The sequence below is a fragment of the Marmota monax genome, unplaced genomic scaffold, assembly GCF_021218885.2.
Source record: "Marmota monax isolate L192 unplaced genomic scaffold, Marmota_monax_Labrador192_F-V1.1 WCK01_AAM20220418_F8-fsc00008, whole genome shotgun sequence".
Lineage (NCBI taxonomy): Eukaryota > Metazoa > Chordata > Mammalia > Rodentia > Sciuridae > Marmota > Marmota monax.
The window spans coordinates 20,311,131-20,323,050 of NW_026694432.1; the positions used below are offsets into that span (position 1 = coordinate 20,311,131).

Sequence of the window (11,920 nt, forward strand, 5' to 3'; positions counted from 1 at the left end):
CTTCAGTTAGCTTGATAGTCTCCAGTTCCATCCATTTACCCGAAAAAGCCATAATTTCATTTTTCTTTATGGCTGAGTATTATTATTCTATTGTGTATATGTACCACATTTTCTTTATCCATTCATCTATTGAAGGGCACCTGGGTTGGTTCCATAGTTTGGCTATTGTGAATTGAGCTGCTCTCAACATTAATGTGGCCGCATCACTGTTGTATGCTGATTTTAAATCCTTTGGGTATATGTTGAGGAGTGGGATAACTTGGTCAAATGGTGGTTCCAAGTTTTCTGAGGAATCTCCATACTGCTTTCCAAAGTGGTTGCACCAATCTGCAGCCCCACCAGCAATGTATGAAAGTACATTTTCCCCCCAAATCCTTGCCAACATTTATTGTTACTTGTATTCTTTTTTTTTTATTATTAAGAGAGAGAGAGAGAGAGAATTTTTTTAATATTTACTTTTTAGTTTTCGGCGGGCACAACATCTTTGTTTGTATGTGGTGCTGAGGATCGAACCCGGGCAGCACGCATGCCAGGCAAGCGCGCTACCGCTTGAGCCACATCCCCAGCCTTGTATTCTATTTTTTTTTTTAAATCGGGGATTGAACTCAGGACACTCAACCACTGAGCCACATCCCCAGCCCTATTTGTATTTTGTTTAGAGACAGGGTGTCACTGAGTTGCTTAGCACCTTGCTTTTGCTGAGGCTGGCTTTGAACTCTCGATCCTCCTGTCTCAGCCTCCGGAGTTGCTAGGATTACAGGTGTGTGCCACCGCGCCCGGCTTGTTATTTGTATTCTTGATAATTGCCATTCTGACTGTGTAGGTTTAATTTGTATTTCTCTAATTGCTAGAGATATTGAACATTTTTCATGTATTTGTTGACTTGTGGCAGGTTCTTCATTTACACACCCTCAAATCCCCCATACTCTACAAGGTAACTCCTCCAGTTCCCTTCTTACAGATGAAGAAACTGTAGTCCAGAGAGGTGATGCCATCTGCTGATCCAGACTTATCCCACCAGCACTCTGAACAATCATAATATTGCTTTTTCCACCATAAAGGCAAAGCATTGGTGAGACAGGGGGATGGACAAAATGGCTTCCCAGAGGCTCTCTGGGACCATGCAGCCAGAGCCCTCCTCAGCTTCGGCAGAGCCTAGGAAGATTCCCTAGTAGTGCAGGGTATCTAGCAAGCTCAGGGCCATGGTCATCACATTAAGCAATTACCCTGGGAACACCAAAGCAAGGAGTGACCTCACTACCATCTGGACACTTCCTGCCACTGGAGAGGAATCTAAGGGGGGTAATCATGACAATGATGGCAGTGACTCTGATGGTGACACTGTGGAATGATGGAAAAGGTGACTGCTCAGTTAGATCTTGACTTTGGTAGAGGAGGCGACGGGCTGGTAATGACTTGACAGTGGTTCCAGGGATGGTTCCTGATGGTGGCATTGATGGAGAGGTGACAGTGGTAGTGATGTCACAGGGCAGGGACTGTGGCTTGGTGTGCTCAACCTGCTGGGGAGGTCAGCCAGGGAACAACGACATCGCCTCTGCAGCCTGAGCGCCTCTGGAATCCAATTAGGTTCCAGGGAGCAGGATGCTTGGTGCTGAGTGATGCGCCCTCCTCAGCTCCTGGGCTCTCCCCCTTACAAATAGGGAGAATAGAGCAAGCGCTGTAAAATGCTGGTTGTGGCTGTGATTTTGCTATTTCATCTTGTATTATTTCTTGACCCCTTTTGGCCATTTTTGCCAGCCAGCAAGGTCGCAGTGACATGAGGGTTTTCTGCAGCAGCCACCTGGTGTCAAGTCACCAGTTTTTAGATCTCTGGCTTCCTGGCTACCCAGCAGCCGCTGCAGTGGGGAGAGCAGTGCCAGCAGCTTCTTAAACCCAGCTTCCTGGTCCTCCCCAGAATGAAGATGCTTTGCCCCTTGCCCCTCTACCCCAGTGAAGAACAGAAAGCAGGCTTGACATAATTTTTTTGGGGGGAGGGGGCTTCCTGGAGATTGAACCCAGCGGGTCTTAACCACTGAGCCACATCCCCAGCCTTTTGTTTTTTTATTTTAAGACAAGGACTCACTAAGTTGCTGAGGCTGGCCTTGATCTTGAGATCCTCCTGCCTCAGCCTCCAGAGCCACTGAGATACAATGGCATGCGCCACGGCAAGCCTGACATTCAAACAAGATGTTATCAATGACCCAGGCATGACAAAGAGTAAATAAGCATAGCCATTTTTTCATTTATTCTACAGCCACTTGTTGGTCCCCACCCTCTGGAGTTTGCATTCTGGTGGGGAAGACAGGGATACAAGTGATGCAGGTATGAGTAGCGGGCATCTGCAGACCCAGCACTTGGGAGGCTGAGGTGAGAGGATCACTTGAGCTCAGGAGTTTGAGATCCTGCATCCTAAAAAGGTAACACAGGGCTGGGGATGTGGCTCAAGCGGTAGCGCGCTCGCCTGGCATGTGTGTGGCCTGGGTTCAATCCTCAGCACCACATACAAACAAAGATGTTGTGTCCACCGAAAACTTAAAAATAAATATTAAAAAAATTCTCTCTCTCTCTCTTAAAAAAATAAAATAAAAAATAAAAAGGTAACACATATAAACAAGGTGACTGTGGATGGGACTGGCAGGGTAGGCAGAAATGGGAGTGACGAAGTAAAGAGTGACTGAGGGAGCCCCTTCTAAAGGGGGGTCAGGGAAGGTCTAGTTGAGCTGAGGCTGGGGGAAGAGCAACCAGACAGGTGGAGAGCTGGGAAGGGTGTGGGCTTGACACCCCCGAGGAAGGACAAGCTCGCTGTGTTTGCAGCACAGAAGGTGGCCAGCTGTAGCACGTGCATAGGAGCCAGGGGCTGGAGGAGGAGATGAGGGGAAGGTCAGCTGGGAAAAGAACTGAAAGGATTGGCATTTTATTCCCACTGCCAGGAAGCCACCGAGGGTTGTCCCTTAATAAGAAGAAGGACTTGTCCTCAGGAATGACTTGGGTTTGAAAGATGGCCACAGTGCAGGGAAGCACGTGGACTCGGACAGCAAGGTGAGGGCACCCGAGAGTCGGCTCCTGAATGTGGCACGAGGCGAGGTCCCCGCTGCGTGGAGCAGGAGGGCAGAGTGGCAGCAGGTGAGGCTCTTAGGCTACGTCAGGTTTTCCAGGGTCCCCATGCTACTAGGGAACCTGGTAGGTTTTCTGTTTGTTTTTGAGGGACAGAAACACTTCCTTGACTGTCCCCTCCCATCACTGAGAAGAGACTCAACCATGACAACCACAATGTCAGCCAAAGCCACATCATGAACACAGTCACCTTCACACCAATAGGCACAGGGACAGGGCAAAGAACCCTTGGGGGAACCCTGACCTCATGGGCCAACTGGGCCCCAGTCCCTTCTGGGCCCTGTGGAAGACAAGGGGACTGTGCTGGGACAGAGCCAGGGCACAGTGTGATGTGGGTATTGGAAATCGGCCCTGGTAGGGGCTCCGGAGCTCACAGTTCCTGTTGTCCAGCTAACCTGTTTCCTAGCACGCACACCTGCACAGAGCCCTGAGACCACGAGAAAACCTGACCTCCATCCCTGAGTCCTGCTGCCCATAGGCAGAGCTGGCTACGGTGCCAATGGCCTCCGTAAGCAACCTTTGAGTAGAAAAGTGAAAGGAGGGCATCCACACAACCCTAGGGTCCTGTGGGGAAGTTGTATGGGGAGGGATTCAGTGACAACCCTCAGCCTGCCCTCAAGAACCAGTCATGGTGAGCCACAGGCCCTGGGATGTCACTGCAACCAGGGCCTCTCTGCTCCAGTCCTGGAGCCTAAGGCTGTGGCTCCACACTGGCTGCCTGACTCACCCTCCTGGAGTAGGAATCCTGGGCTGGGTCTGTCCTGACAGGGACCAAGGTCTGCTTCTCCCTGTTCCCTGATCCTAGGATGAGCCCTGACCTTGGACATAAACTTGAACCTGAGCCTGATGACAAAGATCTCCACCCAAGCCTAGACAGAGCTTCATCTCTTGTGGGCTAGGCCATGATGGAGCCAAATACACTCCTATCTCCATGTGGGACTGACACAGGCCAAACTCAATCTTAGAATAGTGACAGCCATTCTAACAGGCCCCCAGCATGGCTGGTTCTGTCTCTACTCTGTAGTCAGAGCTTGAGCCTTCTGTCTAGGAAGCAAGACATTGAAAAGTAAAACCAAATTAAGTCCCCATTGTCTCTTTCTTGCTTTAGTGGCACAACTTTGTTTTAGGAAATGAAACCTAAAGGCAAAGTATATTTTATAGGGCACTAAATCTCCTTCCCTTTCCTGCTGGGCTCTCTCTTTGATTTGCCTCACTCTTGCCCTTAACCCCTTGGATCTGTAAAGCCCTGGTGCCTCTTGTAAAGCCTTGGGGAGAGAGGGGTTTACTGTATCCAAACACTGACCCTAATAGCCAAGCAGGGTGACACATGCCTGCAATCCCATTGATTAGAGAGGCTGAGGCAGGAGGATCACAAGTTCAAAGCCAGCCTCAGCAACTTAGAAAGGCCATTAGTGGGTTGGGGATGTGGCTCAAGTGGTAGCGCGCTCACCAGGCATGCGTGCGGCCCGGGTTCGATCCTCAGCACCAGATACAAACAAAGATGTTGTTGTGTCCGCTGAAAACTAAAAACAAATAAATATTTTAAAAAATTCTCTCTCTCTCTCCCTGTTTAAAAAAAAAAAAAAGAGCTGGGTATGTAACTCAGTGACAAAGGATGTCTGGGTTCAATCCCCCACCCCATCACTAAAATAAAAGAAATAGGCTCTGGTCAAACACTGGCCCCAGGTCCCAGGCAGCAGAGGGAGCTGTGAAAACCCCAGAGACTTCATCTAAGAACCGAAGGAGCGGGACCAGAACCTTATCAGGCTTGTGAGCTGCAAGACCCTTCCCCTCTCTGGGTCTCAGTTTCCCCAAATTAGAATGAGAGATTTAGCCTTCCAGCTCTGATATCCAGAGTTAAGGATCCTGAAGGAAATTTGGAGCTCCACGTGCACACATGGGCAGTGCTGTACTTCCTGGGTGATGCAGACCCAGGAGACCTGCAAGCTTTTCTTGACACATGCCAGGCATAACAGGATCCAGTCCCGGGACATCCTCCAAGCTCTGATACCTTGTACTAGTGAATAGACCAGGATGAGGATCAGTCTGGCCTGGCTCTCAAGGGTGGAAGACTTCCCCAGAACCCCTGCCCTCGCCAGAACCAGCAAGGATGATGGCAGGGAACAGCTGGGTCCTCTTGGGCTGACCACTGCAGGTGCCTAGCCTAGACTGTGGCAGAGGGAATGGGGAGGAAAGGAGGAAGGAGAGGCACCTGGGCTTTACAGATCCAAGCAGGGACAGGGAAGAGGGTGGGGCTGACAGGCCCCGCCCCTCGCACGTCAATTCGCTGGACGGGCAGTTCAGGGCTTCCCTCCCTGCCCCGAGGCCGGTTCCCGGGGCGGGCTCCTCCCGTGGGAACTGCTGTCTCTGCAGCGAGGCGCTCGCCGCCCTGATGCCAGGAATGAGGCTGGGCTGCAGGGCGGGCCCGGACCCGGTTGCCCTTCACTAGGGCCCTGGACGGGTAGGCTCTGGGCGGATGATCCCGCCGGGAACAGGGCGCCCCGGGCTCAACGGGCCGCCCACCTCTGCAGACGGGGCCCTCTCCCTCCAGCCAGTGGAGCAGCAGCTGGGTAACACCAGGGAGCTGGTTGGAAGAGTCGACTCTGAGCTCCTTCCCCAGCCTTGCTGGCTCAGAATCTGCATTTTAATGAGGTGCCCGGGTGACTCATAAGCGTGAATCCAACAAGCGCTGATCTACGAAAGTCTGCCTGAGTATTTATAGGATAAAAAGAGAGAGACAGTATAGGTTACTTTCCTTTTATTTCTTCACATTTTGGTTATGGCATTGATTTCCGCATTTTGGAAATTTAAGACTTGTACTACAGGAAAGAGGCATCTCGATGTTATTGTTACAGAAGGGGTGTGGAATGGGCTAAGGGCTGGAGACCCACTCAAGAGCACCCACTCAGGTGTATGCCCTGAGGAGGTAGGAATGGGAGCAAGACAGCCCTTGAACATCCGGAGGAGCAGAGAAGAGGAGCCAAAGGCAAATTGTGCCTTCCTGAGCCTGTTTCCTCACCATGAAATGGCCTTACTCACCTGTCATATCTATGTGCCTCCCTATCGCTTAGGGTGGGCTGAACAGAGCCCAGGGTGGAGAGGCTTTTACACCACCCTGAGGAAAGGGAGATCTGAATCCAAGAGAGGTGGAAAACCGGCCCTGCTCAGATCCCTGCCGGCAGCCTGGACTCTCCCTGTCCTTCGGATCTCAGAGCCTTGTCTCCTACTCTTTCTCCATTTCTCTTCCCTCTTCCTTCTCTACCTCCCTACCACCACCAGCATCAGACCACATCTCACATCTTTGACAACAAAAATCTGCACTCCTGTCTGAAATTTGCTCCAAATTAGCACTGTTTCTGTGAAGGAAAAGCCTTCCGTGTTGGCTATATGCTAGACACTGCTCACACACCAGGTATTTCGCACCAGCCAGGGAGGGAGGTCATAATGCCCTGATGAGCAGATGAGGAAACCAAGCCTCAGTGAAGGGGGAGTAATTTGTACCCAGGTCACAGTGCCCCAAGAGGCCAAGATGGGATAAGAACAGGAGCCCTGGGATTCTACTACACCAGGCTTCCTTGGCTGGGAAAATAGGAAGGAACTTCCAATGGCCCTCCTAAGGCCACACTCCACCATTCCCTGCAAAATCTGGGCTTGTTTTGTTGTTGATGATTTTTCCCCCCATACCAGGGATTGAACCCAGAGGCGTTCAACCACTGAGCCACATCCCCAGCTCTTTTTTATATATATGTATTTTTTAAATATTTATTTTTTTAGTTGTAGTTGGACACAATTCCTTTATTTTATTTATTTTTATGTGGTGCTGAGGATCAAACCCAGGGCCCCACACATGTGAGGCGAGCACTCTACCGCTAAGCCACAAACGCACCCCCAGTCCTTTTTTTTTAATATATTTTTTAAAAATATTTATTCTTAAGTTTTAGGTGAACACAATATCTTATTTTACATTTATGTGGTGCTGAACAGATAAGGATAGAACCCAGTGCCTCCTGCATGCTAGGCGAGCACCCTACCTGAGCTACAACCCCAGCACCCCCAGCCCTTCTTTTTTATATTTTATTTAGAAACAGGGTCTCACTAAATTGCTGAGTGCCTTGCTAAATTGCTGAAGTTGGCCTTGAACTTCTGATCCTCCTGCCTCTGCCTCCCAAGCTGCTGGGATTACAGGTAGGTGCTACCATGTCCCTCTAAGATCTGGCTCTTACCTGCCTTCTTCAAGTTCTTTCCATGGATATTTATTGAACATCAACATCTTCTCAGGCACTGGATTACCCTGAAAACAAAATAGATAAAATCCCTGCCCTTCTGGAGAAGCAGTGGCCTGAGCCATGGAGATGGCAGAAAACAGGGAATGAGGGGGTGGGGGGGTGGATGTGGGTGAGATGCGGTCTGATGCTGTCTGTTCTGAAGGTAGGGTCACCAGGACTTGCTGACCAACTAGAATGTAGGGTGCAAGAGAAAAAGGAGTAGGCCTGAGAGTGTGGCTCAGGGGTAGAGCTCACCCTGGGTTCCATTCCCAGCACAGCAAAGAAGAGAGGGAGAAAAGAGTGAAAAACAGCTTCTAGTTTTCAGTCCCCAAGCTGGGAGTTGCCTTTTATTTGATAGGGAGGAGCAGCAATTCAGTTCAAGAATTCAGCTTTGAATATGCAAAGTTTGAGAAGATGATAAACATATAAGGAGAGATGTGGAATAAAATTAAGTAAATGAGCTTTACAGTCCAGGAGAGATCTCTGGAATTTGGGGTTGGCTGGTGCACAGAGGGCATTGAGAGCCCACTAAGACTGCACAAGGTTGCCAAGGGAGTGGTGTTGACAGAAAAGGCAAGAGAACCCGGGAGTGCGTGCTAGGGTATTTCACTGCGGAGAGGTTGAACAGATAAGGAGGACCCACTGGGACAAAGGAGGCGACCAGGACAATGAGAGGTCTTAGAAACCAAGTATTCCAAGAGGGAATGATCCCTCACGTCACAAACAGTATAGAGATTGAGTAAGGAGCTAGGAGTGTAGCTCGACATAGGGTCCTGGGTTCAACCCCTAGCACTGCAAAAAAAAAAAAAAAAAGAAGAAGAAGGAAGCAGAAAAGAAAAAGGGAAAGAAAGAAAAGGAAGGGGAAAAAAGAAAGGGAGAACAAAAGTAAGATACCATTTCACACCACTAACATGGCTACAAAATAAAAGGACTGATAAAATGGGCATGGTAGTGCAGCTGTAATCACTTGGGAGGTTGAGGCAGGAGGATCTTGAGTTCCAGACTGGCCTGGGCGGAGCAGTGAGCAGGAGTGCCAATAAGGGAGCCCGGGCATCCGCCTCCCTCCGCAGGCAGGAGCCCCAGCCTGGCCGGTACGCTGCACGCCCCCTGCTGCGAGGGCAGCTGGAGCTAGCAAACAAGGAGGGAGGGCTGCGAGGGAGCGCAGGTGCGGGTGGTAAGGGGAAGCCCCCTATCCGCCCCTCCCCCCTCCCTGCTTGGCCGGTCACCACCCCCACACACCTCAGAGAGCAGCGCAAAAGGACAGTCAGTAGAAAGGAGCTCAACTCCAACCACGACGGCGGACGAGACCCCAGAAAAAGAACAAGCAGCAATTGATCGTATCGATGAGGTACAGAATGAAACAGACAGACTTACTGAGCAAGCCAGTGAGGAGATGTTGAAAGTAGAACAGAAATATAACTCCGCCGATCATTTTTTTCAGGAGAGGTCAGAATTGATCGCCAAAATCCCCAATTTGGGGGTAACAACATTTGTCAACCATCCACAGGTGTCCACGCCGCTTGGGGAGGAAGACGAAGCGGCGTTGCATGATTTGATCAGAGTTGAAGTGACAGAATTTGAAGAGATCAAATCAGGTTACAGAATAGATTTTTATTTTGATGAAAATCCTTACTTTGAATATAAAGTTCTCTCCAAAGAATTTCATCTGAATGAGAGTGGCGATCCATCTTCAAACTCCACTGAAATCAAATGGAAATCTGGAAAGGATTTGATGTTCAAGTCCAACGCAGAATAAAGTCAGCAGGAAGAGGCAGCAGGAACTGACAGCTTCTCTACCTGGTTTACTGACCATCCTGACGCAGGTGCAGGTGAGGTAGAAGAGGACATCAAATCATCAAAGATGATATTTGGTCTAATCCATTGCAGTACTACTCGGTGGTTCCTGACATGGATAATGAAGAAGGACTGGAAGATATTGATGAAGAAGGCAATAAGGATGAAGGTGAAGAAGATGATGATAAATGGAAAGATAACTAACTGAACACGGATGGATTCCAACCTTTTTTGTTTTCATGTTTTTTTTTTTTTTTTTTTTGAGGGGTGTGGGGCAGGTACTGGACGACTGAGCCACATCCCTAGCCCTATTTGGTATTTTATTTAGAGACAGGGTCTCTGCAGGCGGGGTGGCTGTGCAAGCCTGTAATCCCAGCAGCTTGGGAGGCTGAGAAAGGAGTTCAAAGCCAGCCTCAAGCAACTCAGTGAGACCCTGTCCCTAAATAAACTACAAAAAAAAAAAAAAAAATAGGGCTGGAGATGTGGCTCAGTGGTCGAGTGTTCCTGAGTTCAATCCCTGGTACCAAAATAAATAAATAAACAAAAATAGAGATGGTCTCACTGAGTTGCTTAGTGCTTTCCCCCCGACCCTCCCTGCCCCACTTATGCTCAGTGGCCCTGTTCTTGAGGTCTGTTTTCTCAATCCATGGTTCTCAACTTATTGGGAGGGAGGGAATACCTTGAGCAGAGTACAATGGGAAAAGAAATCGCTACATCCTTCTGTTCTAAATTCATTTTTATCCCTTTCTGTCTCAAAAAACAAACAACAGAAACAAAAAGCCTGTATGGAATGTACACCACTGTGCTCTGTGGGGGAAAAAGAAAAACCTTCTTCTCTCTTCGCTCTGCCAGAGGCTGGAGGGTTCTAGGCCCCTGTGTAATAGTGCATGGAATTCTAGCCGTTTTCCTCCTTTCTCTGTATATTATTACACTGTGTCTCCTTGTGAATATGGACAGTTAGCATTTACCAGCATGTATCTGTTTTAAATCTTGTTTAAAAAAAAAAAAAACTTTAAAAAATGGGGTTATAGGCTGGGGCTGTAGCTCAGTGGCAAGCGCTTGCCTAGCATGTGTGAGGCACTGGGTTCAATCCTTAGCACCACATAAAAAAATAAAATAAAGGCTCACTATCCATTTACAACTATGATTTTTTTAAAAAATGGGGTTATAGAAGGTTAGCAAAGGGTGGGTTTGAGATGTTGGGTGGGTTAAGTGGGCATTCTGACCATATGGCTTCTCCTTTGGCATGTTTAATTGTGATGCTTAAAGGACATCCTTGCAGCTTAAGATGACACTTTTAAAATAAAATTCTCTCCTAATGATGACTTGAGCTCTGCCACTAGATGGGAGAATCAGCAGAATCTGTAGGATCTTATTGGGAATTGACATTCTCTATTGTAATTTTGTTTGTTTATTTTTAATGTTCTTTTTTGTTTTCACTGGAAAGGAAAGTGATGTTCACCTTTATTTTTTTTTAAATTTTTTTTATTATTCGTTGTTCAAAACATTACAAAGCTCTTGACATGATGCTCACTTTTAAATGTTGAAAGTGTACAAGTTGCTTTGTTACAATAAAACTAAATGTGTACACAAAACTGGCCTGGGCAATTTAGCAAGACTATCTCAAAAAATAAACAAAAACAAAAAACAAAACAAAAAAACTGGGGAGGAGGCTGGATGTATAGCTCATTAATAAAGTGCTTGTTTTGTATATCCAAGACCTTGGGTTCAATACTCAACACCATTAAAAAAAAAAAAAAAAGACAAGCCAGATAACAACAAGTGCTGGTGAGGATGCAGAGGAATTCGAGTCCTTATGCACTCTCGATGAGAATATAAACAGTAGAGCTGTTGTGGAAAACACTCTGGCAATTCCTCAAATGGCAAAACAAAAAATTACCTTATGACCAGCAATTCTAGCCCTGAACATATATCCAAGATAAATAAAAACCATATATAAATACAAAAACTTATACTTGAATGTCAGTGGCACATTCTTCAAAAATAGCCAAAAAGTGGAAACAATCCAAATATCCACCAACCAATGAATGGATAAATAAAATGTGGTATCTCATATAGTCATAGAATATAGTTGACAATAAAGGGAAAAAATGGGACTTTGGGTCTAGCTCTCAGCCCTGGGTTCAATCCCTACCACCACGGATAATTAAAAAAAAAAAAAGAAGAAGAAAGAAAGAAATGCTGACACATCCCACAACATAATGAACCTTGAAAACGTTAAAGCCAAATAAAAGAAACTAGTCATAAAAGGCTACATATTGTATGACTCCACCTATATGAAATGTCCAGTATATGAAATCCACAGAGACAGAAGGTAGATTAGCAGTGGCCTGGGGCTGGGAGCTAAGGACACTGAGGAAATGGGGAGTGGCTGCTAAAGGGTACAACATTTCTTCTTGGTGTGATGGAAATGTTCTAAAACTGATTGTGGTGCTGGTCGTACAACTTTATGAGTACACTAAAAACCCCTGAGTTACACACTTTATATGGTGGGTTATATGTCATGTGAAATATAGCTCAAAAAAGTTGTAACCAACAGAAATTTGATGATTTGACTTAGCAACGTGACCTTGGCAAAAGCAGTGTTGGTGGAGTGTTGAAGTGTGTTCAAGAGGGAGCAGGGGAACCTTGGAAGCAGCAGCGTGTGTAGACATTTTTGGAGTGTTGCTGTCAGAAGGGAGGAGGGGCTGTCAAGAAACACTTTGCTTTCTTCTTGTGGGTTTTGG

General features: G+C 47.4%; 1 pseudogene; it reads left to right on the top strand.

Moving 5' to 3' along the window:
• Nucleotides 1-2,998: 2,998 nt before the first annotated feature.
• Nucleotides 2,999-9,382, top strand: LOC124109707 (protein SET-like; annotated as a pseudogene).
• The last annotated feature ends 2,538 nt before the right edge of the window (nt 9,383-11,920 follow it).